Source organism: Dermacentor silvarum, chromosome 10 (assembly GCF_013339745.2).
Source record: "Dermacentor silvarum isolate Dsil-2018 chromosome 10, BIME_Dsil_1.4, whole genome shotgun sequence".
Lineage (NCBI taxonomy): Eukaryota > Metazoa > Arthropoda > Arachnida > Ixodida > Ixodidae > Dermacentor > Dermacentor silvarum.
Genome location: NC_051163.1, coordinates 77,082,986 through 77,096,217, shown reverse-complemented (window position 1 = coordinate 77,096,217; position 13,232 = coordinate 77,082,986).

Genomic DNA, 13,232 nt, shown 5'->3' with positions numbered 1-13,232 from the left:
AAAGTTATTGTCGAGCTTCCTGCTATTCTTCAACGACACAGCAGAGAGCAGCGGCAATAAGAAACTTTCCCTAGACTGCACAGAAAACATCGAGTCCTTTGTTGTTGGTGGTGCTGCTGCTGCAGCTGCTTTAGGAATACGTAATCCTGCCAATAAGCAGCTGGCTTCAACATATTACTATAACCGCGCAGTCAAGGAAAATATAACGTCCACCTGTACGCTACTAGATAACGCCTTAAAAATTAAAATATGGGGTTTTACCTGCCAAAACCACGATCTGATTATGAGGCATGCCATAGTGGGGAACTCCGGAATAATTTGGGGTACTTTAACGGAATAACTTGGGGTTCTTTAACGTGCACCTAAATTTAAGTACACGAGTGTTTTTGCATTTCGCGCCCATAGATAACACCTACAAAATACCACACATACTAATCGACACTTCTACACCATCAGCTGGTGCCTGGTATGGCAGGAAGCCTAGCCAAATCCGGAGACAGCTGCAGAGAGTACCTTAAAATTATCAAACCATGCTCCCTGTGACCCAAGTATAAAGTGCCAAAGCTACGCAATAATAATAATAATGATATAATTAATTGCATTCTGTTATGAAATGAATTAAAGTTCAACTTGCAACTTTCATGCCCCTTTCTTGCGCAAGAAGACCGAAATATCTCGCACTGTATCGTTTGGCGCAGCCGTTAAGGCGTTGCAAACGACGCGAACGCAAGGAAACAGCACCTACAATTTCATTGTCTTCGCTAATAAACCGAGAGAAGTTGAGGGTCACCTAAGAACGCAGTTTCGAGTGCCTCACTTCTGCATAGCCATGGCGTGGAATCGTGTAAGTGACGTCATGGAGGAATAGAAGTGACTCCTTCTGAGAAAGTTGTCAGTGTAACCCTATTTAGAGAAGTTCTCGTACCCCAGAACGCAGTACGTTGGCTTTAATTGGGCACAAGTGGAGTCCGTTCAATTGGGCACAAGTGGAGTAAACACGCACCATCAAAGTTGATCGTTTGGCTAGTTGGTTCCGCATTATTGAGGCAATTTTCAGCGTATTAAACGGGGAGAAGAAAGTGGACATACAGAGCGCTGCGTGTGTCCACTTCGTGTCCCCGTCCAATACGCTGAAAATTCCTCAGTAATGCAGATCCATCATGGAGTGCAAAGTTTCAAAAAGGGGAGCAAATTATGGGGAGAGCTTTGACTCCGACATAAAAGAGTGGTTAACACTCCATTGCAATATAAGTGAGCTCCAATGGTAGAGCTGGGCCATCCGTACTTGGAACAGAGCAGTGAAGGAATGTTCGTGCAAGATCTTCGAACCGCTTCACAGACCACTGAATTCATCTGGTGTTCATGGTCACCTGGCTACCTAAGAAGAAACAAAAAAGCCCCCCATTAGGACAACAGGTCGTTGTTCTTGGCAACGAATGGACACCCAAGGACGTGGTGAGCCTCCTGGAGCTTGGTCCTAATTTATATATCCACACGAGCCTTGTTAAGACGTAGCCGATCAGCCATGTTACGCAAGCAGCCGGGAGAGCCAAAATCGATGTAGTAACTAACAGGGAGTTAATTTAACAGGGAGTTAAGTACCTACCCCAGGAACCTAGGAAAGAAAGGACCTTTCACTTGCGGCATGTCGTGTCTTCTCTCAGAGACACTGACATCGAGTTGCTCCACTCCGATAAGGAGGGAGGCTTTGTTCTTGTGCCCCGACCACTGTACGAAGAAAAGGTTGCTGCAGCGTAAGCAGGAAACTTCAGAGGTCTGAAGAAAGCTGCACTCACAGGAGTGAAGGAAGAAGCTAAAAAAAATTGTGCGAGGCAGCCGGCCACGCAAGACTGGGCTTATCAGTGAGAACGTGTTAGGTCACAAGCCTTTTTCACCGCCAAGACACACAAAGACTTGGGCACTTTTAAGGTCATCATTTCGGAACGCCATTCCTATCTGGTAGAGACTTGTTGGCAAATACCTGCAGGCGCACATATCAGCCCTCAACATTGAATATCCGTTCCTCGTCAGAAAACCGCACGATGTCTCCGACTTCCTCAGGAACGGGTGCCCACAGGGTGTAAGAGCTTTCTTCACTGACGTCAAGCTATCGCGTCTGAAGAAGTCAAGGGATACACTTACCGCTACTGAGAGTCTGACTTTCTGTAAATTTGCAGAACTGACATAGAAAGCTTTCTGTAACGTTTGCACTTTTACTTGCAGTCGACGTTCATCATGAGAAATAAGTGGTACATTCAACATCAAGACGTGTGCATTGGGTCGTGTTTGACCGCAGGTCTTAGTGATGCTTTATAAGCTCGTTATGAGAGGTGCCTGACGGCTAACCTCAGTGAGACAAATTCCGCCAAGTTATTCCACTATGCTGACAATTTTAGTGATATTTCGTGCGCAACAGTGTGACCTTTAACATTTTTTCTTATAGGTGACCAACCTGGAATTGACAACTCAGTTTCCCGCGAATACCAGGCTGAGTTTTCTTTTTAATTTTTAAACCTTTATTTACGTATAAACATGTTTGATGGAATATACCCCTCGCTCTTAAAAAAGCCTGCTCCCTTTTAGTTACGCACATTCAAAGCTTGTTAAGTGGGGGATAGCAAAAGCACGCATGAGGGCATCGCTGTCGAGGCCTTGCCATCACCAAGTTAAAACCAGCTTTCAAAGCCAAGTTCAAAGACTAAGTGCTGCAGGCTTTCCTGAAAATCTGCTCTCAGGCATAGCGGAATCACTTCTTGCTGATTTGAACAAGGAAGAAGAAGTGCGACACACGCCACGTTTGAGGGTGAACCCAAGGCAAATATTTCTGCTATACCTTATGTTCTCATGATGTCGCATGCATCACCTAAAAAGAATTGTTGAAAAAGCGGGTTTCAACCATGTGTTTAGAGCTCGGAATAAGCTAGGGTAGCTTTGTAAGCGCGTAAACATTTATGGCGCTTTCAGGCCGCGCTGTAAGTAGAAGCATTAAAAAAAAGCTGCAGAAATTCTGAGAATCGTCTACTTATGCGTAGCATTGTTTGGCTCGGCTGTTACTTCGCTTTTGCTTACTTTTGCTTACTTCCTTTTCCTAACTTATGCGCGTCTACCCATGGCCTTTCCAGTGGCAAAGAATGCTTAGGATATTTAGTACACAATTGTCAGATTTTCTCGCCGCATCTGGTCCCTCCAAAACGATAGTGCCAATTGAGCTGGAACGCCATGCACGAGCGCGCCTTGACGGAGCAGAGCGGGCAGAAGGAGAACACCAGCTGCCGCAGTAGCGCGTGAGATGTTAGGAGAGAATTCATCATCGTGAAGCCATATCACCCTCGCTGTCGCCCTCGCAAGCCTGTTTTTTTTTTTTTTTTTTTTTTTTGCGCAAGCTTTCGCCTCCGTTCTAACGGCACCTCGGTAAGGCCCAATCAAAATGCCCCAAGCGTCTAAACGTGCTCGCTTGCTCGCGAGGAGTTTATAACGCAAAGGACGCTCAGCAGCGTTCAATTGGACATTGGGCCACCCCAAAATCGCAAGTTGGCTCACCCCCAAATCTCGTTGCCCCCCACCCTCAATCTTCAAGTTGACCCACCCCTAAATTTAAGTTGGTTCACCCTCAATGTTCAAGCTGGCCCACCCACAAATTTCAGTTGGCCCACCTCCAAATTTCCAGTTGGCCTACCACTACTTTAAGCTCCCCATGCATTTTCTATGGGCATTCTCTTTTTTGAATTTTTCTTCCTTAGCGTTTTTAAAGGTACCAATCATCTGCATTTACAGTCTTATAACGATTAAATGTCTTAACTTAGCAAATTACGCATTTTTGTGAAGATACAAGGTATTGCACTTCTCGCGTGACGGAGCTGGGGTATTCGCCAAAGAACGCTTACGTATTAAAAGTATGTGGAATTCACCAAGTTGTCTATCGCATTTCTTCATCGTGTGGTCGCTGCTGTATCGGCCAGACGGGGTTATGTATTACCGACCGCCTAATCTGATGCCGATGCCAATCGAATATTACCAATGCCAATTTGATGCGCAGGTCTGTAAGCAACCACCTGGCAAGTCATTGTTTCAAGTGCAAGTGCACACATAGTTTTGACGATCGCGAAGTTGTAACCAAATAAGTACCAAAAAAGTAACAAAAGGACACTTGAAAAGCATGAGGCCTTTCTTGTTCGTCGTGCCGGTGAAAATAAATGCGTCAGTGCGCCTTCTATTCACTTACTCGATAATTAATATTATTATGTATAGGGTGATGCCTGTTCTTGCACATGTGCCTAACGGCAGTTATTTCACCCCCTCGCCCTTCTATCCCCCTCTGATTGTACTTGTATTCCTGCCATGTGAACAATAAACTTGGTTATTAGTGTTCACTCTTTCATGTCGCCTTCATCCTTCGTTCCTTCCTATGCTTTACACACTAAAAAGGATATTTCCTTGTCTAAACAGTAACATCAGTTTATTACTGTGTCGCAGGCATAGCTGGGCTGCACACCATGGGCCAAGTATCGCAACAACACAGAATACCCTGCACAGGTTTCTTGCCAGCCTCACCACGTGCACGAGGCACAGTGAGAGCTAAACGTTATTCAGTATCATGCATCGAAAACCCTGAAACAAGGCACGGTTTCCCCGCCATACAGTTCCTGGTCATTCTAATCATCCTATACAGTTCCTTATCATCGCCCTTGACAAAAACGAAGAGGACATCATTCTGTTTTCCATGTATTACAAGAGCCTGAACTCCAAACAAGACAGTCCACAGGAAGATGCAGGCTTCAAGTGAACAGGGGTCGAACAAGTAATATTGCCGGAGCCAACGTTTCGACAAGGATACTCGTTTTTGTCCGGGCAGCAACTGCTAGATGTCTGCTAGATAGGTCTGCTAAGATGCTTCTTTTTAATGTACAAGCGTTCTTGGCTGCATCAAGCGAAAAGTGTAATGTCTTGTATCTGTACAAAAAGGCGTAATTTGCCAAGTTAGGACATTTTAGCGTTGTATATTGTAAATGTATATGATTGGTAGCTTTATAAACCATAACGAACCATATAAACAAGAAAACGTCGGCAGATACCGCGCCCTGTGGGAATCGATGTTACGCGAAGCAGTGTGCGGCGAGCTTACCAAGTTAACGAAACGACCATGAGAGCACCAAGACGTGGGCGGCTCTTTCATGACCTACATGACACGCATGCCATAACATTCATGTCATGAGTCCACAGGACTCCCTTTAGCTACACCTAAGAGACCTTAAGACAAAGCCATACTCATGCTCATGATTATGACTTCGAGCATCAACATTTAGCCTTTTCCTTCACTTAGTACCACCTCCGAATCCATTCCAGTGGTTTTTGAGTGTTATTATTTTTTCGCTGAGTCATGCTCATTTTTGCTGAGTAATGGACATGACTATGACTTCTACCACAATCCTTTCGTGTTTCCTTCACTTAGTGCCCAGTCCGAACCCATTTCAGTAGTTTTTGAGTATTCATCTTATTTCGCTGACTCATTCTCATTTTTGCGTAGTGATGCTCATGATTATGACTTCTACCATCATCCTTTAGTGTTTCCTTCACTTAGTGACCCCGTCCGAACTCATTCCAGTAGTTTTTGAGGGTTAATCGTTTTTCGCTTAGTCATTGTCATTTTGCTGAATCATGACTATGACTTCCACCATCATCTTTTATTGTTTCCTTCACTTAGTACCCACGTCAAAACCAATTTCAGTGGCTTTTGAATATTAACATTTTTTCGCTGAGTCATCGTCATTTTGCTGTGTCACGCTCATGACTACGACTTCTACCATCATCCTTTAGTGCTTCCTTCACTTAGTACCCACGTCTGAACCCATTTCAGTGGTTTTGGAGTTTTATTTTTTTGCTGAGTCATTGTCATTTTTCCTCAGTCATGGTCATGACTATGACTTCTACCATTATCCTTTAGTGTTTCCTTCACTTAGTACCGACGTCAGAACCAATTTCAGTGGCCTTTGAATGTAAACGTTTTTTCGCTGTGTCATTGTCTTTAATGCTGAGTCATGCTCATGACTATAGTTGCTAAAATCATCTTTTAGTGTTTCCTTCACTTAATATCGACGTCCGAACTCATGTCAGGGGTTTTTGAGTGTTCGTCTTTGTCGCTGGGTCATTGTCATGACTAGATGCTGGATCTTTAGGCATTCAAAAAGCGCGTTTTAGGCGCCAAAATAGGCAGGCAAAGCAACGTTTTAGGCCTCCAACGTCGTAAATATAGGCGCAATAAATTTTTACATAATTGCAAATAATTTCAAACGAATACGTGCGCGACCTATATCTACGACAGGAAAACAAGAAATGTTATTCTTTATGATGGCACAAAGGCGCCAACAGTTGAACATAGCCGTACAATTGTCCCATAAAACTGCTGGACTAATGACCATCATTTGGCGTTATTCAACAAGCACACTGCTCATAGTCATGTTCAATGGCCACTGTACTAGAGCATTGCATAAAGTGAAACAAGCATGAAAAAGAATACTTGAAAGCTGGGAATACTGAATAAAAAAACGCTACTTTATGTCTGCCTGACGCAATTAAATTAAGACACAATAAAAATATACAAATAATAAATGCAAAAGAGACTACAACTTAATAAGAAATTACCATGTTCTTACATGAGGACTGTTTGGTACAACTCTGGCAATTTTCTCATATACAATGACATTATGAGCATTGTACAGGTAAAGCGCCCCAACACTGCAAAATACACTTCCGCACATTTGAAGTGAACGTGTTTGAAGAAATCTGTTTGGAGAGCACGCGTCGCATCGCTTAGCCTTATCTTTGCCGAGCCATAACGTCACCGCGCCGTGCAGAGTGGTTGCCGCGGCTGCGCAGACACGGAGCTAAGGCGTCGCGTCACTGCGCCGACCTACGGATCGTTCAGCGCGTGCGAAACGCGTTGAAGGCGGTGGCAAGTCAAGTTCAAGTCGAGGAGCGTTTATGAATACGGGAGTTATACTCTCTCAGCAGTCATGTGATGGCGTCGGCAAACGCGGTGCACGTTCCGGCATGTGTAAACGGCTGCGTAAGACGCTGTGGCCTCTCCCCCTTACTAGAGAGTACTGCACGTTTCTAACGCGTTTGTGCTAGCGTCCCCTTAAGCGGGAGATGGTGCAATTATAATGAAGGGCGCTGTTATAAAATAGGAATGACGTCACATATGGCGCGTGTCATTGGTGGAAGTCAATCGTTCGATTTAGTGCGGCGAGACTGGGCGAATTACACGGAAGATTCACGGTTTACCGATGATTCCCTCCGGAGCTTCGCCCACTCATCATCATTCACCCCGTGGATATGCGGTGTTTTTTTTTCCTAAAAGTAGACGTGGCTACCTACTACGACGACGACGACTACTACTACTACTACTACTACTACTACTACTACTACTACTACTACTGCTACTACTACTACTACTACTACTACTACTACTACTACTACATACTACAGAGGAGGGACAGACCCACACCCTAAGGAGCTTCGCCCCTAAAAAATTCTGCCGTTTTGGCCGTAATCAGCCCGGCCGACGACGAGCGCGGGCCGCGCTAGCGGCGCCGCCGATAGTTGAAGGCGAGAGAGAAACGACAAAGTTGGGAGAGGGTTGGCAAGAAAAAAAAAAGTTGTCGCAGTTTCACCTGAAAGGCGAAGCATCAATTGCGATAGCAAATTTGTAGAGAGCTATACGGAGTAATGATAGTAGCTTTATCAGCTGTATAAACTTGGAAATGCAGAAGCACCGGCAACACGCAGAACTGTTGTCGACGCCGTCGGCGGTTTGCCCGCGTTCGCACAAAATGCGTGCGGCGTTGGTGACTGTTGCCGGAGCCTCTGATATAAATAGGCACTTGGTGCCGCAGCTAAACGTCGCTTCTCTTCCCTCCCCCTCCCCCCCCCCCACGGCATTTCGTGCGTCGGAAGAAGGCGCGTTTGCTCTACATATATGGTGATTGTAAAGGAGGAAAGAGACGCCTACTTCTGCAGCCCTTAAGGGAGCACGGCGCAGAACGCGCGTTTGTTCTGCGCCGTGGGTTCACTCCCCGTGAAAGCGCGCGTCCCTCGCTCCCTTTCACTCGCACATACAGCGTTCGGCGGCGCGCGGCGACGATTTCATCTCCATTGACGTCATACGGAACCTCACGGCGACGGCAACGGCGACGGCGACGATGACGGCGACGCCGACGGCAGAAATCTGCTTTGGAGTGTCCATATAATTGAATAAAACGGGGAAGCGATTTTGGTTTCGCATAACTCTCATGGATGGCGCTGCAATTCGCATGGACAAAAAACCAGCAGAGTTTCCGAGGCTTGTTTCCGCCGCGGTGACACCAAAGCCCCGCCGTCTCCGCGCTGAGCACATCGCCGCGAAGATGGGGCGGCCGAAGAGCGTCATTCCCGAAGAAAAGGAAGCGCGGCGCGAAAGCTGCCCCGCCGCTACTCGAGAGCGCGTGAGACGACTTCGGTCCAATCCCGAGTATCGTGCCGCCGAAGCGGCGGCGAAACGTCGGTGATTCGCAGAAGATCGGGAGTTACGAGCCCGCGAAACCGAGCAAAAGCGCTTGAGCGTCCAGATACTTTAATGACCGAGTGTTCGTTGCTCCTTGGGCTGTCGATGATTGCGCGGTGATCTTGTGCAAAACGTGGCCCAGTCTTGAAGCATAACCTCGCAATAACTTGGCCGAACCAAGATAAAGCTAGGTGAGGTCGCCAGCTTCGTTGTTTGACCAGTCTTCGCGCGCCACTAGACCCGCCGTGGTTGCTCAGTGGCTATGGTGTTGGGCTGCTGAGCACGAGGTCGCGGGATCGAATCCCGACCGCGAGAGCCGCATTTCGATGGAGACGAAATGCGAAAACGCCCTTGTGCTTGCGTTGTAGTGCATGTTAAAGAACCCCAGGTGATCAAAATTAATCCGGAGCCATCCACCACGACGTGCCTCATAATCAGAACTGGTTTTGGCACGTAAAACCCCAGAAAGAAGAACGGACTGCAAGCGCATCAATGGAATTCAACGGCGAAGCGGTGGCGGCGGCTGCGCTAACTCAAACCGGAAGCAGCTAGCAGACAGCGCATCCCACACTCCCTCACTATTTTACGGGTCACCTATTGAGCTTCGTGCCGGCGCTCGCATCAACGCGATGTTCGCCGTGAAAACACAGGGAGGGCGGACTCTGCCCCTGCCGCAGATGGCCTGCAAGATACAGCCGCGCGGGCGGGCGCTCGCAGAACAACCCCACCCTTCCCCCCATGCCTTCCGGCCGGACGCGAGCGCGTGCCCGCAGTAAAGCGCCGTCCCTCCACATCCCTTCCCTCCCTCGGGAGCGTTGGGCGCGACTGGAAGACTGCGCTTCCTTCCCGCTTCCCGCCCTTGTGTGCGCGAAGCCGCGATTGCCGGCTTACCGTCGCATGCTTTCACTCGCACATACCGCGTACGACGTGCGGCGACGATTTCATTGCCGTGGACTTTAAGGCTGTTTCACATGTTTGACAAAATCGTTGTGCCGCGCACGTCGCACAGCGATTTTCGCCGATAGCTTTCACATGCGTCTGCGACAGCGCGATTTCCGTCGCAATGACGCGGAAGGCCGCCCCATGCTCACGAAGCATTCAAGCCTGCATAGCTAAATAAAGAAAGCATGGAAACAGTCAAACATTAAATTTTCTTATTATTATTTGAAAATATAATGAGTACACCATTTTTTAACGTTTAAAAGCGTTGAGACTTTACGATCACTTAGTCTGCAGCCGCGGCGAGTGAAACGCTGCACAACACCCCAAGTACACTGTAAACGGAAATAACTCTCAGGTGGGAGTATAATGCTTGTCCTCTAGCGACCCCCCGGTTGGGAGTTTATTATGCTCCGAATGATCGGAGTATAATTTTTACTCCGTGCGTGCGGAATTTTTGCGTGGTGCCTTCGGAGTTTTTTTTTCTGTCATTTTTATTTTTTATTTCGAGCTGGACGGAGTTTTTTCGAGGTGCACCGGGAGTATAAAAAAGTGCACGTCAATTTGCGTGGAGAATTTTTATGTAGAGGCTTCGGATCAAATTCCGAAATATACGCACAAGAATAAGCCAAATTCTGCGAAACAAGTGAACGAGACCAGACAGACCAAGCAATGCATAAACACAAACATTTGAGAAACACTCAATGAAGAGCTGTGAAAGACATCCAACGCACACTCGATACACAACAAGAAGCAACCCTGCCAGTATATATAGCCACGATAATGTGGGCCTCGAGACGGCCTAGCGAGCAGCTGTAGTGTTTTCAGAATTACGACTCACAGGCTCGCACATATGAGATCGGCGTCTCTGAAAGTAACATGAAACCTAAATCCACACGGAACTGTTAACTTAGAATATTGAAAAAACAACGTTCATGGCATAATTTTTCAAAATTAGAATGCCATTCCGTGAGCGCTGAAGCGACTTCGCACACTGCCGGCGTCCGAGGACAAAAATAGTGCGTTAGTTACAGTACGCAAGAAAAATGTACGTGCGCGTGCTTCATGACAAAATTAGCTTCGTGCGAAAGAATTGTGGCAGGACAACAATTTATTACATGTGAGCATGACCCGTAGCAGCCTACGTAACACCGAAAATTGCGTAGTCATACATTTTTTTGACCGCACTACTTGCTCCGCGTCCAAGCAATGTCTCTCGGCTGTGAAACGGAGCCATATCGCTGATCTGGCAAACGAATCCTCACGCTCGGAGCCAGCAGGTATGCTCCTAAATCAGTATGTTGGATGGAGCATGATGTTAATGCAATATCCGAAGCAACGACGTGATCAAAACAGAACTGCGCGATAACAATTCAATTCACATCGCTCAGTAAAAAGCTATATTCACAGTACCTACTTACGTCCTACCGTATTTCTTCGGCGAGGATATCCGTACACAGATTCATAAAAGAGTTGCTTGCACCCCGGTCGAACTTACTGGCAGCACAGCACCGTGACGAAGTCGGAATATGGCATTCATGTGCGGCTATCACGGACGTTGTCGCTCGAACAGTGGCTGCTGTTGTCATTGCTACGCGGCACTCTACACCGGACGTTGTCAGAATATACTCAAAAGGACATAAAAGTTGTATTGAACACACTGAGGAACACAAGTCAAGGTCACGCAACACGGAAGCACAGCCAGAAACCCGAGCCGACATCACGAGTCAACCGGCAGCTTCGTGGTCACAACTAAGCCTTTTTCCGCACTTGAAATCGTTGCTCTTGCATTCATCGTTGTCAGCAGAGTGATCACAGCTAACACACATGAAGATGAGATACAGTGAGCTTCAGGCACGCCTATAACACTTTCTGGAAGGAAGTATAGGAAAGAAAATCGGCGAAACGCTGGGACGGAACGACACTTCACAGATGTAAACAAACCGTCAGCCATGAGCACCGCCGACTCCGCCGAACGCGGCCGGTCGCTGGCGCGGCGCACAGCCTTGTGGGAAGCACCACGTGACCAACCTGTTCCGGCGGGGGAGTTTTTTAAAACTCCCTGTGCGGAGTTCCCGGGGAGAACAAAATTTTGAAGGCGGAATAAAATCACGTCATGTCCGCCCTTATCCTCCCACAGCTTGTGAGCGGAGTGAAACGAGGGAATGCCGTTGTATTCCTCCCATACATCGGAATAAATATTCAAGGATGGGAGTATATAGGGCACATCACCTTGGTAAAATTCCCATGTGGGGGTATTTTCGTTTACAGTGTATGAGCATGCGGCTAGTGCGGCATCGGTGGGGTGGTTTCGCTTAGTGCACTCTAGTTTCGTTGTTAGGGTAATATATCGAAGCCACAACTGTTCTCCTGGAGGAGTATTTGCTTCTGCAGAAGAAGAAACTAGTATTGAGTGTGCAAGCACCTGGCACAATTTGTAGCGAAGAGGTTCACGACGGTGACGATCAAGTGTGTACGTGCCGTATGTTAAAGGCGGCGTCTGCTCCCCGCCTGTATAGCGTGCAGCGTCTTCTTTTAAACGAATTGTGAGCTGGAGAAAACAAAAATTATTCATGAAGCTCCTGAGGCACAGCCGCTGGTGGGTACGCCCTGTTAAAACATCATTAAAACTGGTGCGCGGCATTACTCCACTGAGCTTCCAACACGCGGTAAAACAGGAAAGCGCCCATTTCGACGGCACTTGCAGTTACGTCACACGTTGCCCCGCCCACATGGCGCCGATCGCTGCGACTCAGTGACGGCGCGATCAAAATGTTGGAATCCCGTCGCGGAGAGCGCGCGATGTCGCGGTGGTCGCTGAGCGACGGAATTCGCTATGTCGCTGAGTGAAAATCACGCCATGTGAAACAGCCTTTATACGGAACCTCACAGCGACGACTACGACGGCATAAATTCACCTACAGTGTCCATATAATTGCTATCGCAATAATACATGATGGCCCAAAACGCAAATGCCAACACTGCCCGAGAACAATGCAAACGACATATGAGCACGAATTATGAACAAAGTATTTTCATTGTCCCAAACGACGGGGATAATGCGGCGATACACAGGCCTCTCGGTCGCCATTGCATATGGCCGCTCATTAGCATATTTCGCGCTGCTCGTCGCACCCAAATTATGGCGGAATATCTCTACGTCCCGCGGATGTCGGCCCAGGGATGTCTTGTAATGTCCATTGAATGAATGAACCTTTATTGCCCTTTTTAAGAAAGGGGAGGGGCCGGCGGAGAGAGAGGGAGGTCTGTGTGCTCCAGTCTCAGCACCTTATGTTGCCAGACGTCCGCCTACCAGTCGTGGTAGGCCTCAGCTACCTCCTCCGCCCACCTCAGGACTCGGTCCTGCAGGGTGGGATCGGAGTTGCGCAGGGCAATCTCCCACAGCTCCTCGCTGCTAATTAATGGTTTGAGGTTACGGGGGGGGGGGGGGAATATTTGATGGGGCATTTCCACATGATATGGGAGAGATCTGCTGTCTGGACAGGGCAGCAGCGACACTTGGGTGTCGGTTATGTGTCGGGAAAGAATAAGTGCAAAGTGCGTGGGGTAAGAAAAGTGCGAGTTGGTAGTTGCGTGCCACAATATTTCTCTCTGGCGCGTGCTCGACACAGAGAGAGGTGGATATGTTAGGCGTTGGTGTTTGTAATGTGTGCAAATTTCATGGAATGTGATGAGTGTGTCTTTATTGGTGTGTGTTGGGAGTCATTGGGTTCTAGAGTAAGGCCCACATTTC